A 25,485-nucleotide genomic window follows, 5' to 3' on the forward strand; every position below is an offset into this window, starting at 1 on the left:
GGAGAGATACGGCACCTAAGACCAAAGACCTTAATTTTGCCTCAAATTTTGGCTCTACTGTTTCTATAGAGACCAAAGGGAAGCTTTGGCTCCCCCATTCAGCTATTAAAGTTTAGCGCATTGAAAACTGTCTTCATGCTGTGATACCCTTTCAGGGAGGAGAATAGGGTCTGAACTAATCCATGAAAGTTGTCATGCTATGAACTAGTAGTCAAGCTTTTTCCTTTCAATTGAATCTAAAACTATACTGTACTTCACACTTGATTGGTCCTTCAGATGGAAGGATTCAATATCCCTGCTGGAAATCAGCTCGTCTTCTTCACACAGTGCTGTTGAAGGTGGAAAGAACTTATTTCTGAGGCATAATTACCAGCTCTAACATATGAAAAGTCGTAAGGTTATTTAATTTTCTTCCTTTTCTTAAATTCTGGTCAAACTCTTTAAAGTGCTGACTTTTATTTCCCCCTCTGACAAGCTTGCTTACCAGACTGTGTCTCCATTCTTGGGCTTGCTGTTTGTCAATAGATGTTGGGACCTATACATGCCTCACCAGCCTTTCTTTCCTCAGGATGATAGACAGACATACAGCATAAATGTATTGAAGACAAAAAATATCTTCTGAATGCAGCCGTCAGCAAGCCATTGAGTGTCCTGTAGCAAAGGTAACGGGTCACTTATTTACCATGAAGACTGGGACAAGAACTCGAGGAATCTGAGCGGTGCTATGCCGATTGTCTAAGGGAAAGGACGCTTTTCCTTTCCCACTCAAAGAGTTAGCTTTGTTTGTTTGCACATGTTTTAGATCAATAACTGGTAAGAGTAAAGGCAGAACAAAAGCTCTAATAACCATGAGCCATCTGCAGTGTGAATCGACATTTCCCAAGTTAAACACCACTGTCTTGTGAATGAATACGTAGAGTGTATATGATTTTTTTTTAATTGAAAAAAAATGCCTTGATCTAGCTACACCAAAAGGGGGCACCAGGGTGTTAAAGAAGTTCTCATGTTTTCGGAGGCTATAAATGAAATTAAGTGAAGTTTGGAGAGGTTTTTAGTATAATTAATATGTACACGAGTTTTAAAACTTGTTATTCTAAAAAATCGGTTGGGTGGTTTCAAGAATTTTGGTAAGAACGTTTTGATATCTCAGTGGAATTTTCTATTGGTTTAGGGTGATTTCTTTGGAGTTTGATGGCATAAAGGAACATATTTTACTTGATGAAAACTAACATAAAGAAAAATCGCGTATATGTCTCCTTAGAATTCTATCGATATTAATACTCATGGTATTTTTCATTGAAATTTTGCTATATTTAAAATAGAAGTTTGCCTCTTCTTTGTTGTCTAAGACACTTAGTAAATCTAAGAGTATTTGTTTTTATGTATCTGTGTCTAGGTGGAAAATATTCAGCATTCTGTATTGGCTTTTCTGAGAGAAGGATGCAGAAAGCAGGGACCTGGGGGTTATGTCAAATAGTACCTAATTTAGAGATTGAGTACCATTGCTCCCAGAATCCAGAAGGAATAAGTAAAGAGAATAGAAAGCATTTTGTGGAAAGATTTTCAAACTGTACATTTTGGTTAATCTGGGGTTATTTTTGTGATTCCAGTGAAAAGAATTTAGTGGAGGAAAATAGAGAGAGATAAAATATTCTTAATGAGGTTATAAATATATACAATGCATCTAGATGCCTCTTCTGCTTTAATGTCACCTATGAGGAGTAAAAACCAGTTCGATTTCTAATTTTGGTAGTGATAAAGTGCTATTTATGTTGTCTTCCCTATCACCCTGATCCCGTATCCTTTTCCCTCCCTGACGTGAAATAGAGACCTTTTATATGTAATCAAATCTGAACTGGTTGGTTAGCTAATAATTCCTCTTAAAAATGGAAATCAGTGGCTGCATGATCCTGGTTTCTCTGTATATCTCTCCCGTTTCTAAAGATGGCTGCAATCTAAACAAAGTGGGTTGTCTTTTCACAGACAGTTTCTCCTTTTATTCTTAGATGTCCAGTCATAGCTTCTTAAAAAAAGATAAGATGATAAATTTAGTTGACATCATGTTTTATAGTTTAATTTTTACCCAGCCTTTGGTCTTGCTTATTATTTTATGCTTTGTGATGATTTATGGAATCACATATTATGCAATGCAAGGCAATTTACAAGCTGCTATTACATCCCTGTAACTTTTATGAAATATATGACTAATTAGTATATTGTTTAACTGGGAGAATTAGATTAAAAAACAAATGTCTTCCAGGTTTATTTGAAACATATGGACTTTATTCAACTGAAGTAAATATTCAGGTACAATAAATTATTATGTGTAGTGCTGGTTGATAGCTGTAAATTTATTTTAAAATATGGCAATACTAAAAAAAAGTTATAGACACCAAAAAATATGGCAATACTGAGAAGTTTTTATGACTCTTGTTTATTTGACATAAAACAGAATAGGATTATTGAATTTCATGTCTTTTTATTATCAACAGTGTAGTGATTAGCATGTACAAAAATGTCCACTTAAAGGCAGGGAAAGAAAGTTACTGTCGATTTCTGTTTGTTGGGGTTCTCCCCACATGTACTATAGAGGATGTTTGGCTTGATTTAAAATGTGATCAACAAACACCGCTCCCTCTAACTGGGTATTTTCAAAGTTGTATTTTTAAAAATAGTAGTTGTTTAGTTAATAATAATTGCATTATTTTACGTCTGCTTTAAGGAATTAATAGTCCTTAGTGGCACTGAAAAAGAAAAATCCTGTTTTCAGGGTAATGCTCTGTAACTTGCTTATATATAAAATATTGTATAGATATATAGATAGATATTCATATAAACATTTTATTTCTCTGTATGCTCTTCAGGAGGTCCTGCCACTTTGGCAAAGGGTCGATATGACTGGCTAAATCAGTTGTTACACATTATTGGAATAACAGAAAACCAGACGAGCCAAGATCTAAAAATGCAGTTAATCATGATGCTGACGACCAGTGTTTTGTTGCGGCCTCAATCTGTGCTTTAGGAGATCTTGTGTTGGGTTTCAGTATTGTTCCATTTTGGAGAAATACGCATATGGTGGTATTTGTATAAGGTCAGAACAAGCAAAATAATAAGAAGTAGGTCCGTTTTTCATCTATGCTTTTTAGTTCTTTTGCCTAGCATTTCTTATGACAAGATTTCACATCAGTAAGACATAAAGAATTTTTCTTGCCTTAATTTTTTTCCAAAAAGTCAGTTTATTAATGCTTAAAAATTTGTCCATCCACATGCTCAATGGCTTATTATTGTGGTGTTTTCAAGTCACCTCTCCATGGAAGCAAATTAGTGGCCAAGTAGAGCTTATGAAAGAACCTGAAACACAGAAAGGTCTCCAAAGGAGCTATTCTCCTTCAAGGAAGCTATCTCCGGATTAAAAAAAAAGAATCAAAATCACAGCTGAAAGGGTCCCTGATCTGTTCCCTGGCATGATGTGTTTGTTGAAAATTCTGTATAGAGCGGTTTCACGTTAGATAGGTAGTTGCTTTTTACAGATTGATTGCCTGCACAGGCACAATCTGTGGGAGTTTTCAGTCACAAGTTTTGGTTTTTTTTCCCATAATCCAGCTCGATTCCTGTATGTGGAGTGAAAGGGACACTTTGGCCTCTGATTATAAAGACAGGAAAGAAGTATAGAAAACCTGATGGAATTAAGGGGAAAAGAGTGTTCAAGGCAAGTAATCAAAAGGCAAAATTTTCCTTTCAAATGAAGTTCTACCTTATTCTAAAACCAGAAATTCCACATAAGAATCTTACCAAAAAGAGCTAGTTTCAGAGACTGAAAAATATGCATCCTGCCCAGCTTCTTGCAGCACCTTCTACAAGTTGGGTTTTGATGTTTGAGGCAGTAAACTAAAACCTCAGAACAAAATTTGATCCCAAAGAAAACAAATGGACTACATGTTGTTTCTCTAAAAGAGACAAGCGGAATAGCTGAGGTAAACTTGAGGACTGATTTGACTTGTCATTCGGCAGAGCTACAGTCTCTAAATTCACGATGGACTTTCCAGCTTAACTGGCCTTAATGCAGCTGTTTATTAGAAATTGTAGTGTTATGTGTCAGTGTTGGTTGAGTGATGTGATTAGGAGTGGGATGACCAGAATGAAATTAAAGAGGTGTTCCAAACTTCACAATTTAAAACATTTCCCCGAACTGATGTGGAGACAATACCAATCTCTCTATTTATAAAACTGAATTCTCTCAGTTTGAATAGTGAGAACAAAGGTGCTAATCTGTAGTTCTGAGAAAGGCCAATTATGCCCTCTGCATCAGACAGGGTCTAATATGATTCTAAATAATTGCCAAATCAGATGCACATGAATGTAGTTTTATTATTTATTCAAAACCCATTAACCCAGTGTTTATGTCATGTGGAATTGGGTGCATTTGCAATAAGTTCACCTATATAGAAATGCTCCACCTCAACTTGCAAAAACGTGAAGAGACATTGAGGATCTATTTGAAGCCGTTGGGACCATTCTGAATTAGAATGAGCTGGTTAGGCAAAGCAGCCAAAGCTGGAGTATCTCAGGAGTCCCACCCTTTGTAGTTTAAAAACACTTTTCTTAATCATTTTCACATTTTTAATTTCATTAGATTCCTTATCACACTCTGAGAAAATAGATATTTAACCCCATTTTCCAGGTGAGAAAACTGAGGCCCAGAGAAGAAGTCATGAGACTTTCACGAAATCAGGTGGCCAGTTAGCAGCAAAACCCCAGTCAGCGTGACTTTGTTAAAGCGAGCATGATACATTGGCAGCCTGCAGACTTCTGCAGTGGGCTCACTGCCCTTGCATATTTGGCCCTTGCATGGTATTAAATACATGTTTTTAAATTAGTTGCTAACATTAAAAAATTGAGAGAGATTTCACTTTATTAAAAATCAGGATTTCTGGATTTGGGGGAGAAAAAGCAAAAGATTTGGCAACCCTGGACCATTTCTCCAAGGCAAGCCCTCACTAGGACTGAGCTGTGGCTCCCCTGCCCCACAGCGCAGACCTTCTCCACTTTGCCAGCCTCTGCCAGGCCCGGCTGGTTACTTGTCTAGGTCTTGTGAATATTTGAGCTCTAAATGCCCCACACTAAACCGTTGATTAGCAACCTTTATTGAGTATGAGGTCGCATTTTAAACTGAAAAAAAAAAAAAATGGCAACCTCTGCTTTAGATCTCTGTCTTCCTTACCAGGTACAGATATCTTCAAAGCCAAGTGTGGAGTGTCATTCCTCTTGGAGCCTCCCCAGATCCTAGCACGATGACCAGCACACAGTGTGCTCTCAGGAAATTGCTAGGGTGGGGAGGGCATGATAGCTGTCCTATCACTAGAGTTTTCACCATACTGACCTGTAGAGAAGTTCTATAAATCGGGTTTTGAGAAGGGAATCAAGTCCATTAGACGTGAGAATTGCAAATCCTACTCCTAACTGAACAGAAACTCAAAAACTGCATTTTGCTCATTTGATCTGGAGGCTACATCTGCAAGATCCCAGACAACTCTATGGATAAAATGTATCGTTGAGATGATGCTCTGGATTTGTGTAGATGTTTCCAGTTGTATAGACACAACCTCTATGGACTGACTACTCCAACCTGGGCCCATTACTCAGAGTATGGGCCGGTCACATGAGGTGCCTGCTTCCTTGTGACCATGGCCTGAAAAGTGCCATTTTCAATTTTCCAAGCTTTTCCCTCAGAAATAATTTAATAATTTAAAGATGCCAGTCAGCACAATGCCATGTCTGTGTTTTGAGGGTGGAGAGGTAGGGGTTGTAGAATGTCTTTATGTACAGTAGCCTTTCCCCTCTGAACTTTTCCAGCAGTTATGATCTGTATTATTTCTGGGGTATTCACATTCACAGAATTAGAGAATGTTAACTGGTGTCATGTTTTGGATACAAAATGGCAGCCCAGAGAGACTTGTCCAAGTCATCTGGTTCCTGGTTTGTGGATTCCATTTGTCTTCACTAGATGACAAATCTCCCTGAGGGCAACAACTGGGCATTAGTCATCTTTGTGCCCTTCCCAGCACATAGTATAGTGCATCTTTCACGTAGTTGGCACTAAGTCAACTCGAGTTCTAATGAAAGCCATGACATTTTCAGACTGACTTGGGATATAAAGGCCATGATGATTTCCTTGTCAGGCTTGCGTTTTAAGACAGGAGACCCTCAGTATGGCTGCACACTAGGATTTTCAAGTGAGCTCAAGCCAAGCATTTGGTGGCAAGTAAAATGGCCACTGAAAGCATGCTTTTGAAAAGGATTTGATTCTATTTTTTTAAGAGCTTTTTTGGAGGAGTACAGGAGACAGAAAATTGTGTGGTTTTTTTTCTTTTATTAGTTATCCAATAGACATTCTTTAAAAAATACTACACACAAAATTTGAAGGCTCCAAACTGATCTGACTCATTAGATTTAATGAAATCCAGGAGAAAGTACTTCCTGAATCCCGAGGCCTTTCATATTATCCTTTACCTAATTCTTTACAAGTGATTTTTCAGCTAGTAAGTGCCAGAAATAAGCCCATCTGCAGAAACTGAGCACATTTTCCTCCACAATATGACAATGCTATCTGACAGCTATTAGAACTTGAAATTCAGGGGCTTGCAAAGTACACTTCTTGAAGTGTAGCTCGTTTCCAATAAAAGCATTCCGTTTTCTGTTTTTTTCATTTCATTGAAATTCATTTAAATTTTCTCTTCCATGGAAACACTTCTGTGTTTCTATAATCATTATGTATGTGCTTTCTGGTCTTATACTTTAATTTGTTTTATTTCCATAAGATCTTTTCAAAATTTAATATTGAGACAACAGAAACATGGCATGTATAAATGTTGTTTTGTTTCTAAAAAGTATTATTAAAAACATTCCATTTTTATTCTCCATCACATTTGGGTTTTGGAGGTTCCCTCTCCAAATTCTGTTTCCAGTAGGAGTTGCTGAGAACAGCGACTCAGTGCTATGGTATACACGTACAAGTTGACTAACTTCCAAAATGACAGCAATCCCAAGAGTCCAGAAAGTTCTTTTTCTTTCCAAAGGAAGTATCACTCTATCTCGGGTCAAAATAAATTGGGTTCCGGCCTTAGCTCTGCCATTTCCAATTAGTGAGAACTTCAGAAATTACTTAGCCTTTCTAGGCCTCATCTATAAAATGAAGGGTCATCACAGGGACCCAACCCATAGGGTTGTTGTGAACATTAAATAGGCTAATGCAGGTAAAGTGCTTTGCCCAGTGCCCAGCACAGTAAATAGCATTTTCACATTATTATTATCGGTAATAATGTTTGATTCCTAGCTCAGTTCTGAGTGGCATTTGGAACTCTGGTACAAAAAGTCAGGGAGGAAAGGAAGTGGCTTCTCTGGCTGGTGTTATAAAAAGACACGAGGCTTTTAGAAGTACAGTCAGTCCATAGCTCTACCCTCATCCCCAGAGAAATGGCAAGAGATGAGCAGGACTGCACAAAACCACCCTTGATTGCTGCAAAACAAGCCTAAATTGCTCCAGTATATAGCTACTGCAACCCACAGGATGGTCAGCTACAGCAACCCCTGGCCTGCCTAGACCCCTCTCGCTCACTTTAAACTCGCTATCTTTAAGGCAGCAAGCAGGTGGTATTGCTTCTGTACCCATGAAGCTATCAAACACTCAACATAAATTGTTTCTGGGAAGAGATTATCTTGGGAAGCTAAAGGGCAGTCTTCGGTCGGCTGTATATGTAATCATTTATCATTTTGCTAAGCACCCTTGAAGACCAGAGAAACATTTTGCTCTCAGGAGCGCCAAAACACGTCAGCATGTTTTCATTTACAAAAATAAAAGTTGGTTTAGAGTTTTAGAAAAGTCTTCATTTGCCAGCCAGTCTATGTGAAAATGATTTTAGATTTGGAAAAGTCATGTTGCGATTGGAAGTGGCTTTGCTCTGTCTGGGCATTCTGCCTCCTTGTCCTCGTCTTGATGACTTCTCTACCTACATGTCCTTTCAAATGCACCCTGGCACCTCTGGGCCTCACACTGTAGATTAGACACTGGGTGTACCTTGTGCCTGGGGTTGGGGGGAAACGAGATGTGGCAAGAAGGAGAACTAAAAGTAATGTAAGCAGCCATTTATTAGGCATTTTCCTAAGCCAGGTACTGCAGTGAATGGCTTTCATGAGTTCTTACTTAATAACCACCCAAACCTGTATGTTGTAGGAACTCTTATTTTCATTTTACAAAGGAGAAAACCGAGGCTCAGAGAGGTTAGGTGAATTTCCCAAAGGTTATACGGCTGGTAAGTGATAGAAATGGAGATTCAAGACCAGGCTAGTTGCACTCATTCGTGTGCTTTTAACCACTGTGCCATATTCTTCTTCTGATAATATAAAAACATTGGGTCCCCTTCCCCCCACCTCTCAGGAAATCGGTTCACAGTTTGGATTTCTCATCTTTGTCTTGCAAGACTTTGACCTCAGTTCCCTTGGTTGAGTGAAGAGAGGACACAATGGTGAAAACTTGAGGCTAGAAGCCTTGTCCAGGTCAGACCAAGCAAATCCCTGTACCTTACTCTACCAGGTTCAAGATGAGATTTTACAGAGAAACAAATTAACTTCAAATCCTGCTCTGTCACTTGCTAACTGTGAGAATGTAAACAAGTTTCTCTGACCCACAGTGTCCTCTTCTATAAAATGATATAACTCCTACTTCACAGGACTAGTGAGAGAATTAAATGAGACACTGCACAAAAGAGAGATCATGGGGGTACTGCTTAGAGCCCAAACTACAGCACCAGAATCCCAGCTTCCCTGATTTACCAGTTGTGTGACCTAAGGCAATTTGCTTAAACTCATGTGGCCTCATCTGTAAAATGGTGGTAATAATAGCATCTAATTCATAGGACAGCTGTGAGGATTAAGTGAGTTAATATATGTCAAACCTTTAGATGGAGTCTGGCCCATAATAAATATTCCATAATTTTGCTATTATGCAAGGTACTTGACACCAAAAAATGGCCGTTTCTATTGTCTTGGTATTGGCCACCAGTCCCAATTGCCTTCAGAAATTGTCCTAGCCTACACACAGTTCCTGAGAACTCAAACAGAGACCTATTTCAGATAAATCCCAAACAACTTGCTTTAGTTTTCCTCAAGTAAGGAGCCATGGCTCCTTATCATATCATTATGCCCAGGCAGAGGGAGACAGAGGAGAGACTAGGAATCCATGGCCCCAGGATTTGGGTATGTGCTGGGGCAAAGGGGCAGGGAAGAAGATACTCAAAGTCACCCTGGAGGAACTCTCTCTGGAATTGTGATTTCCCATCTACAAGCTATCCAGAATCAGGAACTGTCATGTGTCTCCTTCCTCTCAGGCCTCTTACAGGTCCTGGGAATTGTTCCCTTTCTCCTGAGGCACAGGATGGGTAGCACAGAATACTTTAAATAATGTATAACTCCCACCCTAGACTAGATTCCCTGTGTAGGAGTGGAGTGGAGAGGACTGCTAAGGGTGACTGGGGCAATCTTTCATTTTGGTGAAGAAGCCTTCCAGAGGGATGCTATGTGGTTCATGGATGTGCACAGTGTTAAGTAGTGGCTGTGAGCTCCATAAAGACAGAGGCTGGGTCTGTTTACCACCGTATGCCTAGCCCAGGGCTTGGTGCACTGTAGGAGGGCTCAGAAAGGTTGGGGAACGTGAGAGGGGGGAATGATTTGCAGGGATACCATCAGAGCATATACATTTATCCTTCCCTCCAAAAAGAGGTGGCATTAAGTCCCAGCATCCATTGGTTACCTCAGTACCAACTTAAAAAAAAATCTTTCCCCAAATCTCCCTTCTTTCCTGCCAGATAAACACAGTTTAGGGCCACCATTGTTTCTCCTCAGTTCGGGTTGCAAGTTTTTTTCCTTAGTTCTTCCTACAGAACCTTGATTGCGGCTGGGCATAGCATTTATGTAAATTTCAAGTGCCACTCCTATTTGTCTCTGGGTTAACCTGATGGTTTATGTTAATGTCAATCAGGTCTGCCACTCAGACCTCTTATCCCTTTCACCTTTCACCTAATTGCTGGGAGCCAATTTCCCTCAAGGACCTGGCTGTAGAGGCCCAGTCTATTTCTTCATCCTCTTGCTTCTTTCCTTCCTTCCTTCCTTCCTTCCTTCCTTCCTTCCTTCCTTCCTTCCTTCCTTCCTTCCTCCCTTCCTTCCTTCCATCCTTCCTTTCTTTCTCCCTTCCTTCCTTCCTTCCTTCCCTGTTGAATATCTATTCCATTTGATTGTTCCCAGAAGCAGTGACTGGATGATTTCCTGTGTTCCTGACACATGATAACTATGTGCAACCATCACGAAACTGTCTAATTGCTTCCAGAAAGGTCTATATGCACAGTTACATGCAATAACAGGACCGATCTTGCAAACACAATGTGAGTGGAAGAAGCTTGACACAAAGGAGAAAATACTATCATGCTGCAAGATTCCATTTATATAAAGTTCGAAACCAGGCAAAATTAAACTCTTTAATCTTGGGGGGCAGTGACAGGGAGGGGGAACTGGAGGGGCTTCTGGAGTGCAGGTCAGGTTGTATTTCTTGATCTGGGTGCTGGTTACAAGAACATATTCAATTTTTGAAAATTCATCAAACTAAACACTTGCGATTTGTGCATATTTCTGTATGTAGGTTGTACATCAATGACGTTTTCCCCAAATAGGGGATTATCGAGCCTCCACTATGTAGAGACTCCTGTGCTGTGTGACACTGGGGACTCTTTTCCCTTCCAAAGAGGTCAGAAAATAAAATCTGAGATAGGCAAAGTACCCCTTGAGTTTCCCCGTGATGGTTAGAGTACCTGCATCCAAACCCTAGTCTGTCTTTGGGGTCCTCCAAAGACCCTTCCAAGTCTACCTCAGCCCCCTCATCTTCCCTTGCTCAAATGCTTTATTTTTCTGCTAAATGCTGTTAAATAATATCTCTTCCCTTGCATTGCAATTTACCAATTTCCAGTGAACTCGCCTGGACTCCCCAGCTTCACTTTAAGCCCCTCAAGAGCAGAAACCTAGTTATACAGTTCTTTGTAAATTCCCACAGCATAGCATAGCACAGGGCTGGGCACAAATGCCCCATTCATAGCTGCAGTCAAAATAGACTCTAATACCCAGACAAGAGGGAGCTGGAAAGCTCTTCCATGATCAGGACGGATCTGATTTTCCTTTCTCTTCCATTTCTAGGCCCACTCAACATATTCTCTGCTTTCACATGTAAGTCGTGAGCCAATAGTTTTCCAGATTTCATGTTGGCATAATGTGGTCTTTCCCTTGAATTGGGACCTGTGACTCAAATACGTATTCAGGTTTGGTAAGGCTGTCACTTTAAAGAATCAGTAGACCCTGAGCATTTTTTGATATAACATCCATAGCTTCAACTATTTATGAGTGGGTCTTAAAGGCCCATGACATGTAGTAATTTGTAATTTTGCTGAGGCATAAATTTGAATTGCACACATTTCAAGGTTGATGTGATAGAGCAATTGGCTTAGTAAGAATGTGATGGTCCTTAGGAGAAAAATAGAAGTTTTATGGAGGAAATTTATGCCAATTATATAATTGTGGGATTTGTGAATTGGAGGGGGGTTAGAGATGAAGTTTTCTGGATGTCCTTCCGGAATGTCAAGGGTTCATTTGCACTTAACAATTTCCTAATCACAATAGTCAGAGATTTAGTCTTTAGATATTTATTTCTCTTTAGCATTCATTTGTTTAAAACATTCTTAAATGCAAGGCATATAATGAAATACTTATTGAGAGGTGGGAAGAGATTCAGAAGAAAATGAGCAGATTTTTCATAATGGGTGAGAGAGGAAGGGGGGGAGAAAGAGAGAGAGGGAGAGAAAGAAACAAGAAATGACATTGAGCAAAGAAATTGGGGGTCAAGGATCTTGGGGGTTTTTTGGTCCCAGCTCTGCACTGAAATCTGTTGGATAGATAAACTGACCAGCTTTGTGGCTTTGGGCTGGTTGCTCGCCTTCTCTAGTCTTCAGTTTCCCTGTCTGTAAAGTGAGGAGGTTGAAGTGGATTATCTCTTAGGTACTTTCAGGCATGACATTATAGGAATTTATGACCAAAAGCTGCATTTCTGTTTTCATTTGGGGCTCTGTTCTCAGTGATGCCCTCCAGAACAGATTGATAAGTGTAATTACTGAGTATCTACTGGGCTAAAGCCCTCAGAGCATGAGGCTGCATTCACAAGTGGCTTTTCACCTCAGGAAAGGCGTGGACAGCCCCTAGGGCACCATCAGGTTTAAATAAACAACCAAATGAACAGATGACTCATACCTTTTTATTAATTTGTAATTCTTAAAAACTTCTCTGGATTTTCTTTTGATTTCAAAAGAGAAACATTTTTACACTCTCTGTTATCTCTTCTGAGATTTAATGTTTAGTTTCACGAGCTAGAAAAGTGGACCAAAGTGCCCTTAATTTCAGGAAGCTCAACAGATGAAATGCAGTAATCCAGAAAGGTTGCTGGCCTCAGGAGTTGAGGGTGAAAAGTGGGAATGGTGTCCAACCTGGAATCACAAACTAGTCAGAACTGGAAGAGAAAGTAGAACATTATCTTTAGATGGAGGAGGAAATTGAAGCTTAAAGAAGAGAAATGACTTCCATTCAACTTTTATTTTGAAAATACATATTCAGTACCTACTACGTGCCAAATAAATATGTCAAGCCTTAGAAAGGAGAGGTACTTGGCGCCCTGGGAGCTGAGAATGAAGTGCTTGACTTGGTTAGGAAAATCAGCAAATGCCTTCTTGAGGGAGCCACGTTATGGTGAGAGCAGAAGGATGTGTAGGAGCTGAGCAGGTGACAGAGGGGTAGTATGTTTGCAGGCTCTGTGGCAGGACAGAGCACAGCTAGACCCAGGAACTGGAGGTGCAGCGTTGGGGCTGGAGAGGAGAGAAGCCGGGTAAAGGCGGTGCAAGATAAGGCTGCAGCTGTGGGAAGGAGCCAGGCTATGCAGAGTCTTTGTCCTACGGGTAATAGGAAGTCATTGGAGGGTTTTAAGCACAGGAAGGACGTGGTAAGATTTGTGTTTTTAAAAGATCACTCTGACTACTATGGGGCTGAGAAGGTTACGTGGTGAGAGGCAAAGCTGGGGAAGTAGTTTGGGTCCAGCTGTGAAAGAGCTTGAACAACAGGCTAAGGTATTGGACTTAATTCTGTGGACAGTGAGGACTCATCAAAAGGAGAGGCTGGCACCACCAGCCTCTGGGCCACTCAAGGGGATGGTTATAAGAGAGGCCTGTGTGAACTCAACATATATTCTTTTTTTTAAATAATTTTTTTTATAGATTTATTTATTTTTGGCTGCATTGGGTCTTCGTTGCTGTGTGCCGGTTTTCTCTAGTTGCGGCGAGCGGGGGCTACTCTTCGTTGCGGTGCACGGGCCTCTCATTGAGGTGGCTTCTCTTGTTGCAGAGCACGGGCTCTAGGCATGCAGGCTTCAGTAGTTGTGGCACGCGGGCCTAGTTGCTCCTCGGCATGTGGGATCCTCCCGGACCAGGGCTCGAACCAGTGTGTCCCCTGCACTGGCAGGCGGATTCTTAACCACTGCGCCACCAGGGAAGTCCCCTCAACAATATTCTTAATATTTGGTAGACACCATGAAGGGGTAGATGAGAAACAGATGCCCTGGTCTTCACCGTCCATATTCTGAAGTTAGCAGCTGACCCAGATAATCACTGAAAGTTCCTGACCTTCATCTAACAAGAAGTGTGATGCTGTTTTCCCAAACATTTAAGTCACTGAAGAATATATCAAACATGTAATTCTCTCTCACATATCTCTGATTCAACAAGTGTTTATGGGGCCCTTGATATGAACCTAGTAGCAAGGTTCATAGTATTAGTTATCTATTGCTGTGTAACAAATTACCCCAAAACTTAGCAGCTTAAACCTAAACACATTTATTATCTCACAGTTTCTATGGGAGAGAAATTCAGGCATGGATTAGCTGAGTATTCTGCTTAAAGGTCTCTCACAGGCTGCAATGGAGGTATCGTCCAGGGCTAGAATCTCATTTGAAAGTTGGATTGGGGAAGGATATGCTTCCTAGATCATGTGGTTGTTGGCAGAATTCAGTTCCTGGAGGGTTGTTGGATTGAGGGCTTCAGTTCCTTGTAGGCTGTTGTCTGGAGGTCACCCTCAGTTCCTTGCCCTGTGGGCCATTCCATCATGGCAGCTTGTGGTAGCCAGTGAAGCAAGAGAGACTCCTGATGCTTGCTCTCAGGGACTTTGCGATCTCCTTGGGGAGGTGAGATCTGGATCTAGGAAACAATCAGCAACAATGTACATTACAGAGTATAATTAAATGCTCAAATGTATAATAGGCATGAAAGATTCACAGACTTTTGGTGGGGAGGGTTAGTGACACAGGGAGGGGTATAGTGTGTGCAGTGATGTGGAGGCAGGACAGTATGGTATGTTCAGAGAACAGTGAGACCGGCAGCCTGCGTGAGTAGAGGGTAAGTTTGGGGGGTGTAATGGAAAGCAGGAGAAGTAAACAACAGACTCCAAGTGTACCTTAGAGATCTGAAAGAGAATCAGAGCCAATGAATGTTCCTGTTAATCTGCAAGGGGGTGACCACATGACTGGACCTCAAAAGCACACATGTTGATGAGTATGTACTTTGACAAGAATTGTGATTTTTAGCATTTACAGTGTAATTTTATTTAAGTAATCATTGCTACTTTCCGGATGTTTTGCTGAACACTTCCCTTTCAGAACAAAATAATTGGGCCATAGCTCTTCCTTTGATTATTTTACATTTGTTTTGTTCCCAAATATAAGTGAGAAAGCCTTTTCTTGTCGTGGTAGTATATGATTTCTCTTTGAGGTCAATATTAGAATATCTTTCTCTCATGTCTGGTCCTCTAACCCTGAGCAGGCTCATCCCACTTTCAATACACAAGATTGTAAACTAATAAAATAGCTATCATTACTAAATAGTTGAAAATGATGGAGTTGGCACATTTTATTTGTAGTTCTCTATGGGGATTAAAAGCGATTTGGGGAAATGATTTGCTTTGTTCCAGCCCTGAGCACAGTGCCATGTAGCATCTGATAAATGTGCCCAGCAGATGACTTACTGAGTGCAATGCCAATGATTTGACAAGGAATTTGACTTGACCTGGTACAATTTTACCCAGTTCCTTGTGCAAAATGAGAAATCAGTCCAGATAACTATTGCATTTGTATCATTTAAAACTGCTCTGAGGGATCTCCACCTCCCAGGTAGAGGCTCTGTACAACAATAAGCCAGTTTATCAAAGATGGGATTTAGTGCTCGTTGTTTTTCTATTAGGGAGGAATTACGCTAAGCCCAGCAGCAGACATTTTGTGTTACCATGGCAGCCCATATTTCCTGCAGGGTTGTGACCCCTAATGACTACAGTGGGAAGGCAGGAAAAATAGAGACCCTTTGAAGATTAGTAAATAAATGCATTACTTATGCAAACCGTCTCTGAGATGGCACCACAGTACAGAAGGAAAATGAGGAAGCTCTTCAGATTGAACAAATGGTTATATGTAAATACCTGCATTGGAAGAAACAAATCACCTTTCATTTGATTATTTCTTTAAAAGTCCGTTTGGTTTGATAATGAAAGTAATATAAACTGGATTTCATACTGAGAAAATAGTATTATTGTGCATGAAAATACGAACAGCCATTGATGTTTTCCTTTCATTCTCAACAACTAATTTTTTCCCCCATTGGTTCTTCGAATGTAATATGGCTCCTAGAATGATTGTGCAATATTCCTTGATGGATCACAGACAGGAAAAAATAAATGAGCATATTCAGCTTTATGTAGGCATTGAGAATTCTGTCTGCCTCTCCTTGGTGAAAGTGGTTTAGTATTGTTTTTGACAGACTTGATTTGTCTTAATTGACCTGATACATTTCTGAACAAGAACTGAAAATAAGAGGAAATCAAGCATCAATCTGGGCCTACTGTTTGCAAGTGATTTTCTCAGTACATATTTCCTTTGAAGTCACACCTACATTTATTCATACAAGAAATATTTATTGAGTGCCTACTATACTACTACTGTTCAAGGCACTGTGTTCCAGCGAAAATGAATCTGAACTTGCATTATGTGGGTAGATCAAATACAAATGGATTGTGTTTGCTTGGTATACACTCTGCTGCTCCTCAAATGAGTTATTTTGTTGAGAATAAAGAGGGAAAATATGGTATAAAGTGGTTAACCCCATGTCTGGGGTGTTGCCCGTCCATTTCTTTTCCTGGTGTATTTATGTCAGAAACGTTTATTTACTGGGGAGCTGTTCTGTGCCAGGCAGACCTCCAGCCATTGGAGATGGAGTTATGGACAAGACCTAGCCTTTGCCCTCAAGGATAACACAGTACAGCCATGGTTGCAGCAGCTCACTTTGACTTAGCAGTTTGCCCTGCTGCTATTCTATTAATCAGCAAGGGCTGCACTGGGTAGAGTGTTTCCAGTGGTTTAGGTTGATTTGTGCTAACCTGTCAGTGGCCTCTTACCTTGTTCTCCTTGTATCAAGGGCACAGATCTTGGCCAGGTAGTGTTCACTTCCTTTTTATTACTTAGTCCTTCTGTAATATATTTTTTTTTACTATATCTTCTGCACATTCTCTCCGGTCAGAAAGATTTTTCAGAGCTTTACTCTCTATAGGTGTTTTTTTTTTTAAATTGGAGGAAAATTGTCATTTTATTCCATACATTACCTCTGTCCCCTTCTTCAGAGATTCTGATATACCCTTCCTTTACCGCCCCCTACCGCAGCCAAAGATTGAGACTGACTGGGAGGACTAGTCTAGAGATCCATTCTTTAATTTTGGCTTTAATAGCTCTTGGTAGGTCTAGAATGAATCCGCTGAATGAGTAAGCCAGTATTTTAAGTACTTGAAATTCCTTGGCCGAAAGAGCTAAATAAAATTGTATATGTTACCACTCTAAAAGGCAGGATGTCCTTTTAAATACTAATAATAATTTTAAAAACTAATAATAATTTTAAAAACCTCAACTATCAACACAATCCAAAATCGTTGTTGCACTCCGGCCATAAAGTTATGAGGTTTCAGTTGGAACAGTCCATTCCTTATATGAATAAATCTGTTTACAGTGGTTCCTTCTCCATCCCATCCATCCCAAAGGGTTGCTAGAGAAGGGAAGAAAGCTGAGACTAGACAAGACCATAGTGGGAAGGCGGTACCCTGGAAAATGGGAAGGGTCAACTGGGTTGAACACTACTGAAAACAATGACGTCCTGTCTCCGTGCTAACTAGCCAAAGGGTGGTAAGCCTTGACTTGGCTGACTTAGCTGCAGCTGATTGTGCTTGTAGATATCATTAGGAGCTCTCCATATGGTGGCCTCTGAAGCCGCCTCCTACTGCCTAGCTGTAAGGCTAAGAAATAAATACCTCTCTTGATCAAGCGAGGGACCAACAGACCATAACCATGTTCCTATCTTTCAGAGACAGCAAATAAGCATCATAAGTCATGGTGAAAATATTTATGAAAGTCCTTTCCAACTTTAAGACTCTTTGATTTTATGATAAAATCTTGGAGAGCAGTTTCTAAAACTCGCTTAATATTCTGTCCTTTCTTGCCTTCTGGCTTTCCGTACAATAATTCCACACAGCTTCCTAGATCATGGCCTTAGCAGGAGGAGAGAGCCTTTATCACTGTCCTTTTGCAAATTCTCTGAGATTACTAGGCTTAATTGCTGAGCGGCTGTGCAGCTGTCAAACACAGGGTTTGGAATACACTAAGGATTGGCATCAGGAAAAGGGCATATGGAGGGAGCTGTGCCAGTGAGAGTGATGTTCTGCCTCTACCTTGCCTCTACCTGTTCCCACCAGGTTCCAGGCATCTTTCCCAGACACCCCAGTACAGCTTCAAAACAGAGAAGTGGAATGGCTGAATGTGGGGTGTCCTGGCCTGTAAAAGGAAAAGGAGGAAGGGCAGCCCAGCTTCTGCACATCCTCGTGTGTTTGCTTATGGGACCTGGCATTGGTCTCATTCCTGTGTGTAGCTCTGACATCACAGAGGCATCACATTTGAAGCCAGGAGTGAGCCTTCCAACCTGTTATTGCCTCAGAAGTGAAAGATTAGCTGGAGGAGATAATGAAGAAAAGAGCAAGTATCCTTAGCAGGCCACAGATTCTAGAGAAAAGTATTTCAAAATCATATATGGATGGACTTGAGAGTAGTCTTCTTCATCTGGGCCAGAAGTGCTCGTAAGGGAAAAGAGACCTTAACAGCGTTCATAGCACTGAAAAACTATTTTGCAGGCAGTCTCCATGACAAGCCTGCTGGTGGCATCCGATGGCAATTCTAGGGGGAGGGGATCTATGGAAAGAAAAAATAGGGCTGTAGACAGAAATCGGGGCTCAGAAAATGTAAGAAGAAAATAAATAAATAAAATAAAAATTTTTTAAAAAATAAAAAATAAAGAAAATGTAAGAAGACGGGTGAGGCGACAGGATGATGGATGCAGCATGTGGCACTGCACATGGGCTCCCAGGAGAGGAGCCCATTCACTGACCAGGGGTGAGTCAGCCAGCAATGGTTTGAAATCGAAGAACAGTGGTGAGGGGATCGTTCACTGGCTGGTCGCCAGAGCCTGAGAAGAGCACTTTGGAAGTAGCTCAGAGGAGGATACAGTCACTGGGTCAGGACTGGAGTGGCTTGGGGCAGAGACAGGTTTGCTTTGCATAGGATCAAATTTTCCTTTCATACTACGGATGTAAACATGCTGATAGTAGGAATTTTGGAACATGCAGAATATTATGCAGAAACTAAAAACAACTCATAATTCTACTACCCAGAGATAATCACTATTAACATTTGAAGTAATCCTTTTGGACTTTCCACGCTAAACCCATACGTATATTTCTATCTATACACATTTGTGGTTGGTATGTTTTACAACCTGCTTTTATCCACCACTTAATAACATATTGTGATTGTTCTCCTTTTCTTCACTTGTCTGAATCCTACTCATCGCTAAGAGCTCAGCCTAAGCCTCACTCGCTTATAGCAAATTCCCCTGAACCCTAAACATGGTGCAATCCCTATCCTCAGGCCTCCCATGGCACCCTGTTCTTGACATTTGACAGCATTCATTTCTTTTGTTATTTCTTATCTCTTCTGTGAGAGTACAAGTCTGTCTTGGGTGCTGCTGTATCCCAAGAGTCTGGCCCATATGGGCAAGAACTCAAAAATACCTTTGTTAAATACGTGAATGAGAGCATTTCTGACCTGCAACTTGGTGGACCTATAATTTAGGGCCAACATAAATAGATTTAGAAATCCTGAGCTTGGAACCTAGGCTGTGGGTCAAGAGAAGAAGCAACCAGAGCCAGAGTGCTTGACTAATGATTTCTATGTGTCGTGCTGGCTTCGCCTACAAGGCTGTCCACCCACAACTTGCCCCATCTGAATATGGTTTGAACCCTGAAGACTCCTTACTTTGCAATCGACTTACTTCATTCCACACTGGTGATGAACCTGTGATGTGGGGAGGAGGTTCCAGAAGCACGATGCTGGGCTAAGGGAAAGGCTATGGTACAGAGACCATCATAGGCCATGGGGAACCTGGACACATTCATTCAATTGGCTTTGCTTCAGCACTGAGGTGCTGTCAAAAAACATTCATTGGGGGGCTTCCCTGGTGGCGCAGTTGTTGAGAGTCCGCCTGCTGATGCAGGGGACATGGGTTCGTGCCCCTGTCTGGGAAGAGCCCACATGCCGCGGAGCGGCTGGGCCTGTGAGCCATGGCCGCTGAGCCTGTGCGTCCAGAGCCTGTGCTCCGCAGCGGGAGAGGCCACAACAGTGAGAGGCCCGCGTACCACAAAAAAAAAAAAAAAAAAAAAAAAACATTCATTGGGTCTTTAAGCCCCAAGCTAAGGAGCTACTAGATGCAGCCTGAGAGAAGGCTGGGTGGATGGTGAGAAGATCTCAGCAGCTCAAGCACTTGATGGAACCCTAGCAAACTGCCTAGAGGAGGATTTTGATCTATTTCAGGAAAGCAAGGCTACCTGAATCACATCTTGCTCAGCACAGTGCTACTCTATATTTATGTAAACAATCCAGTCACCAGCTAGTTTCTTCTCATACTTTTGATGAAGCTGGAGAATAATACACTCTTCTGACAATAATTTCATTGAGCAGAGTTTTTTTAAAAGTCCAATAAAGTCTCACAAAGTCAATTTCTGTTACTGATGTTGTTCCTGCAACAATGAAGTTAAGAGAAAATGATCGTTTTGATTTTTGATGAAGAGAGAGAATTGTAAGTAAAATTCCTAAGCATTTGATCATCTGATAAGACTATTCTCTGGCATTTACAGGCCAGTAATCTTTGCAGAAGTGGCAAAGCACATTTAGTCTCCAAGCAGTGTATGTTTCTTGTACATTTCTACAGTTAATTACCTTTCTTGTTTTCACGTTCCTAATCAAGTTTAAGACTACCCTGAAATGTCCTGTAAATTTAAAAATAATTCCATTTGGAATTCTCTCTACAAAGACTAACCTCCTTAAGGTCGATCATAATTACTTCATCCATTCAGGATCCTACCATGTGTGAGCACTGTGCTAGGAGCACAGTGACAAATGAAGGAAGACAGTTGAAGGAAGCAGGGCCCCTGCTGCCAAGCCACTCACCATCCTGCTCCGAAGCTTTCAAGGGCTTTAACGTCAAAATTCCTCTGCTGGGCTTTCATGGCCTTTTGCCTCTGAAAGGGATACAATGTCATCTTCCCTGGCTGTTCTTTCCTTTTCCTCTTCCAGACACAACCTCTGTTCCAGTCCTATTACAGACACCGCATGCAACCTCGCCTCCTTGTCCTCATGCTTGTTGTCCTCTTCCATCCTCTGAAGGCTCAGCTCAAAATCTCTTCCACGTGTCTTCTTGGCTGTACTTGCAAAATACATATCCAGAGTCTGATCACCTCTCACTGCCTCTACTGCTACCACCCTGATTCAAGCCACATCGTGTCTCCCCAGGACTATTTGGAAGAGTCTCCTACCTACCTCTCTGCTTCACTTCTGCACGCCAAAGTCTATTCTTCACACATTAAAGTCACATCATGTCACCTCTCTGCTTAGAACCCTCCATCAACTCCCCATCTCACTCAGAGTCTAAGCCAAAGCCTTCTCCATGCCCTACAAGGCTCCACATGATCTGGCCCCTCTGTTACTTTTCTGACCTTATTTCTCACCACTCTTCCCCTCGTGTACTCTACTCTAGAGGATCTCAACCCTAATAGATCTAGCACCCTCTTTTGATAATAAATACTTTTAATGCCCCTTTTAGTACCTTGAAAGGAGAGGTATAAATAATATAACTTGCCTATCCACATATTTGTAAGATATCAATGCCCCCAAAATAACATAAAAAAACACAAGGAAATAATTTACCATAAAATAGTACATATTTTAATATATAAATCCGGGGGCACAGCTTCACTTGAAAATATAATGAAGTAGGAAGAAGTTTTGTACCTCTAATGAAAAAGCATAGTGAAAGTGACAGCTCCAAATGCTGATTGATAAAAGCATGTTATAGGGGCTATTCTAATGTCCACAACTGCGTGGCTGTCAGTGATACAATTTTTTTCTGAAATGGTGAATTTTCTTGATAGAGTTCCAAACAAAATGAAATATGGTCTTTTCTGCCACCAACATCCCTCTTCTAAGTAGCGTCCTCCAATCAGTGGAACCGTTAAAAATCAAAACCATAAAAAAAAAAAAAAAAAAAACACCCACTCACATTTTCAAAATGCCCTCTAGGGGGCACTGATGCCTCATTGAGAATGATTGCTCAGCCCCTTGACCTTGCTTCCCCTCCACTAAGCAAAGCTTGTTCCCATCTCAGGGCCTTTGCACTTGCTGTCCTCTTTGCCTGGAAGGCTCTTCCCACAAACATAAATAGATGACTCCTTCTCTCTTCCCTCAGGTCCCTGCTCAAATGACACTGCTTTAGAGAGAGCTTCCCTGACCGTTCTGTCTAAAATAGTACCCCTGCTCCATAGATCTCTATCTTTTCACTCTTCTTAAATTTTCTTCATAATGCTGTAACTGTTGCTATCTAACATTACTTTAGGTATCTATTTGATTATGTATTTATTGCCTGGCTCTCCCACTAGACTCTAGTGACTAAAAGGAAATCTCTGAGACTTAAGAGACTTCTATCTTTTGCTTGGCTGTATTTCCAGAGTCTGGTAAATGGTGCCTGGCCTATAGTAGGTGCTCAGTAAATATTTGTTGAAATGATGTCTGTCGCCTCCACCTCCCGTGCACTCTTATGCAAGTCAGCACCGTTATGAATTATGTGTGGCCACAGTGAGGTCGGTGACTGTTTTCTTCTCTGTGGCTTTTCTTATTATGAGCAGGTACCAAAGTATCCAAAGGCAACGAGGTTGCTAACCAGCCAATCACTTGTCTGTGCCATGCTTATTTTTATCCTTTTCTTTTGTTCCCATCTAGGGTAAGCATTTATAAATCAGCATTTGAATTATACACAAAATGATGCTACTGCACTGCTTAGGAATGGTTTATTTTCCCGGATAGGCTAAAACATTGTCCCTATAGCCTGGGTTACCTCTTTGATCTACCTAGTACTTCAACAAACCAAACAAGGTGGTGTACTGGGTGTCTGATCCCCGATGTGGGGAGGGGGTATCAGCCAAGTGAGAAGATTAGGTCCCAAGGACATGGGCTTGATGAGCAGAGGGGAGGGGCTCCCCAGAGTGGCAAGAGATAGAGGGGCCAGAGTGTGAATGCAAACTGCATACACGAGGATGCTCCAAGAATCAGGAGAAACGTACCTTGTCTTTTGGTGGCAGGGACAAAAGAGGAGAGGGAAAGAAAGATAAAAGGTCAGAAGTTGGATCAACATAGGAATAGAATGGTGGTTGAAGAACAAGTTTTGGCAACTTCTGCCTGGAAGACTCTTCCTCCAGGTCGCCATATAGCTCCATCCCTCACTTCCTCTGGGTCTCTGTTGAAATGTCATCTCATCCACCAGATCATCCCTGAACACCTTAAACAAAATGAGACTCCTTCACTGTCACACTGTATTCCTCTTAACACGCCTCTTCTTCTTTGTAGCATCATTACCACCTGACATCATATATTTAAATTGCTATTAGTTTATATTCTACCTCCCTGCCCAGCACACCCTCCCCCCAACTAGGATGTCAGAACAGTGTTCATCACACAATCCTCAGTAAATTTTTGTTGAATGAATGAAAGAAAATATACCAAGGTATGACTGACCGGGATATTATTTGATCTGGGTACTCCCAAGAGATATTTGCTTGGTGTCCTATGTGAAGGTGGGAATACCCTAATTCCTCTATCCCAGTGAACTATGAGAGGGACCAGAGACTAACATGGGAATAAACATGTTTGGGAAAGTGTGACCGCTGACTTTAATTGCAAAGGTCATCCATAGATGTATTAATTGTAATTGCTTACTTTTCCGGAACATATTCCTTTGTTCCCCTCCTTTCCTCTCTCTTTCACACTAAGATAGATTGAAAAACCACAGAAGAGGCCGTCACCAAAAGTGGTCCCTTGCCCTCAAATATCTGTGTAACTCAGACCAGCTTTTGGGTGATGAGAAATTCTACAGGATTGAAAGATTAGCATCCAGACCAATTTTTTTCCTGGATGTCTAGTTCCTGCTCTTTTAGGAATTCATTCAAATACTGGGAGAATATATTAATGAATCCAGGTTTTCTATGATTCCAGGATGGCACTAACAAACAGGCTTCCTAACCATTAAATAATCATAGTAAGAGCTATGCCATTTATTGACCTGTTGCTATACACCATGTACTGTACCATGTTCTAACAACAGCACTACGAAGTATGTATTATTATCATCCCCATCTTACAGAGGGGCAAACTGAGGCACAGACAGGTTACTTCATTTGTCCAAGATCACAGAGCTGGTGATAAGTGACAGAGACCATGATTTTATTCATTACATCTTGCAGTAAGTGGGAAGTCTAGGAGTTAATTAAGAGGCAGTCCTACTCCCGACGGCTCTGCCAACCCAAGTCAGGAGTGGGGACTGATATCCAACCAGAAACCTCTAAAGTGATGCTCCACACAGTCAAACCTACAGAAATGTCAGCAAGCTTTGTACCCACCCAGCCTTTGCCAGGAGTGTTGGTAGGCTCAAAAACAAATGCTACTCCCTCCCCACCCCAGTGTCTCTCCAACCTTTCTGCTTTGTTGTAACAAGGAAACAAAGAATCAGGAGACTGGTTTCTCTGCATGGGTACTTTCTGAACAGCTGTGTGTTGTATTCTGCTCCCAAGTTCTTCCATGAAAGGGGTTCTAGCTGCTTTCAAATACAACTTTCTGCTGCACATTACTATTATTTGTTTATACATATCCTATGTTTCCTACTCAGTTGAAGCTCCTAAAAAACAGGGACCAAATCTTAGTCACCTTGTACTCTCCTCAGTAACCTTTGACCTTCAAGCCACACTAATCCCCAGATCTCCCGTTGAACTTTATATATCTCACTACATGGTTCCCAGAGCTCCATGTCATGCCTTGACATGCAGTAGGCACTCAATGTATACTTCTTGTTTGCTTCATTTATCTTGTCCCTCTTTACAGCAAAACATTAGATCCTCTCACTTTGTTTTTATTCTTAATCATTCACTCATTCATTCATTGTTTCTTTCATTCTTTTATTCAACAAATCTCTCCCCTTGGGGTTCAGAGAGAGTAGAAATTTCTCTCTTTCTCTCTCTCTCACTTTCTTCAAGGTTGACTCCTATAGTCTGAGTTCTTCGCAAATATATACATATTCCTTTACATCATCAGTGTCCCCTGAGGGGGAGAACACTCTCCCCAGGGGCTGGGACCCCCAGGTAGGGACAGCAATGATACCTGACACTTAAATTGTTATTATCAGTTTCCTGAGTACCTTCTTACACCTCTTGTTTGCACACTACAACATTATTGTGAGTTAGGCATATATTATAAGAATTCTCATTTTACAGATAAGCAAACAATCTTGGGGAATTTTAATGATTTTCCCAAAGTCACACAGCACATTGAGTGACAGAAGTGGTATTCATACCTGGGTTTTTGGATGTCTAGTTCAAAAGGTACTCTTTCTGGGGCATGTTGGGGGAGCAGAAGAACCTGGGGACCACCTTGCCTCCAGACCTCAAATCCAACTTGCTGTCCCCAGTACCTCACAGTTTGGATATACGGGAAGAACAGTTTCACTCTTCATTAGGTCTCTGTTGGGCAGTGTCCAGTTTGTTTACTAGGAGCAAAAAACCATAAGTAGGAAACTGTTCCAGATCTCCCAAGCAGAGATGTGTTTATATTCTCACCATAAGCCTGAGACCAGCCTTTCTGGACCAGGCTCCCGTCTAAGAGCTATTGCACTGGGGCAGACC

This window comes from Hyperoodon ampullatus, assembly GCF_949752795.1.
Source record: "Hyperoodon ampullatus genome assembly, chromosome: X".
Taxonomy (NCBI): domain Eukaryota; kingdom Metazoa; phylum Chordata; class Mammalia; order Artiodactyla; family Ziphiidae; genus Hyperoodon; species Hyperoodon ampullatus.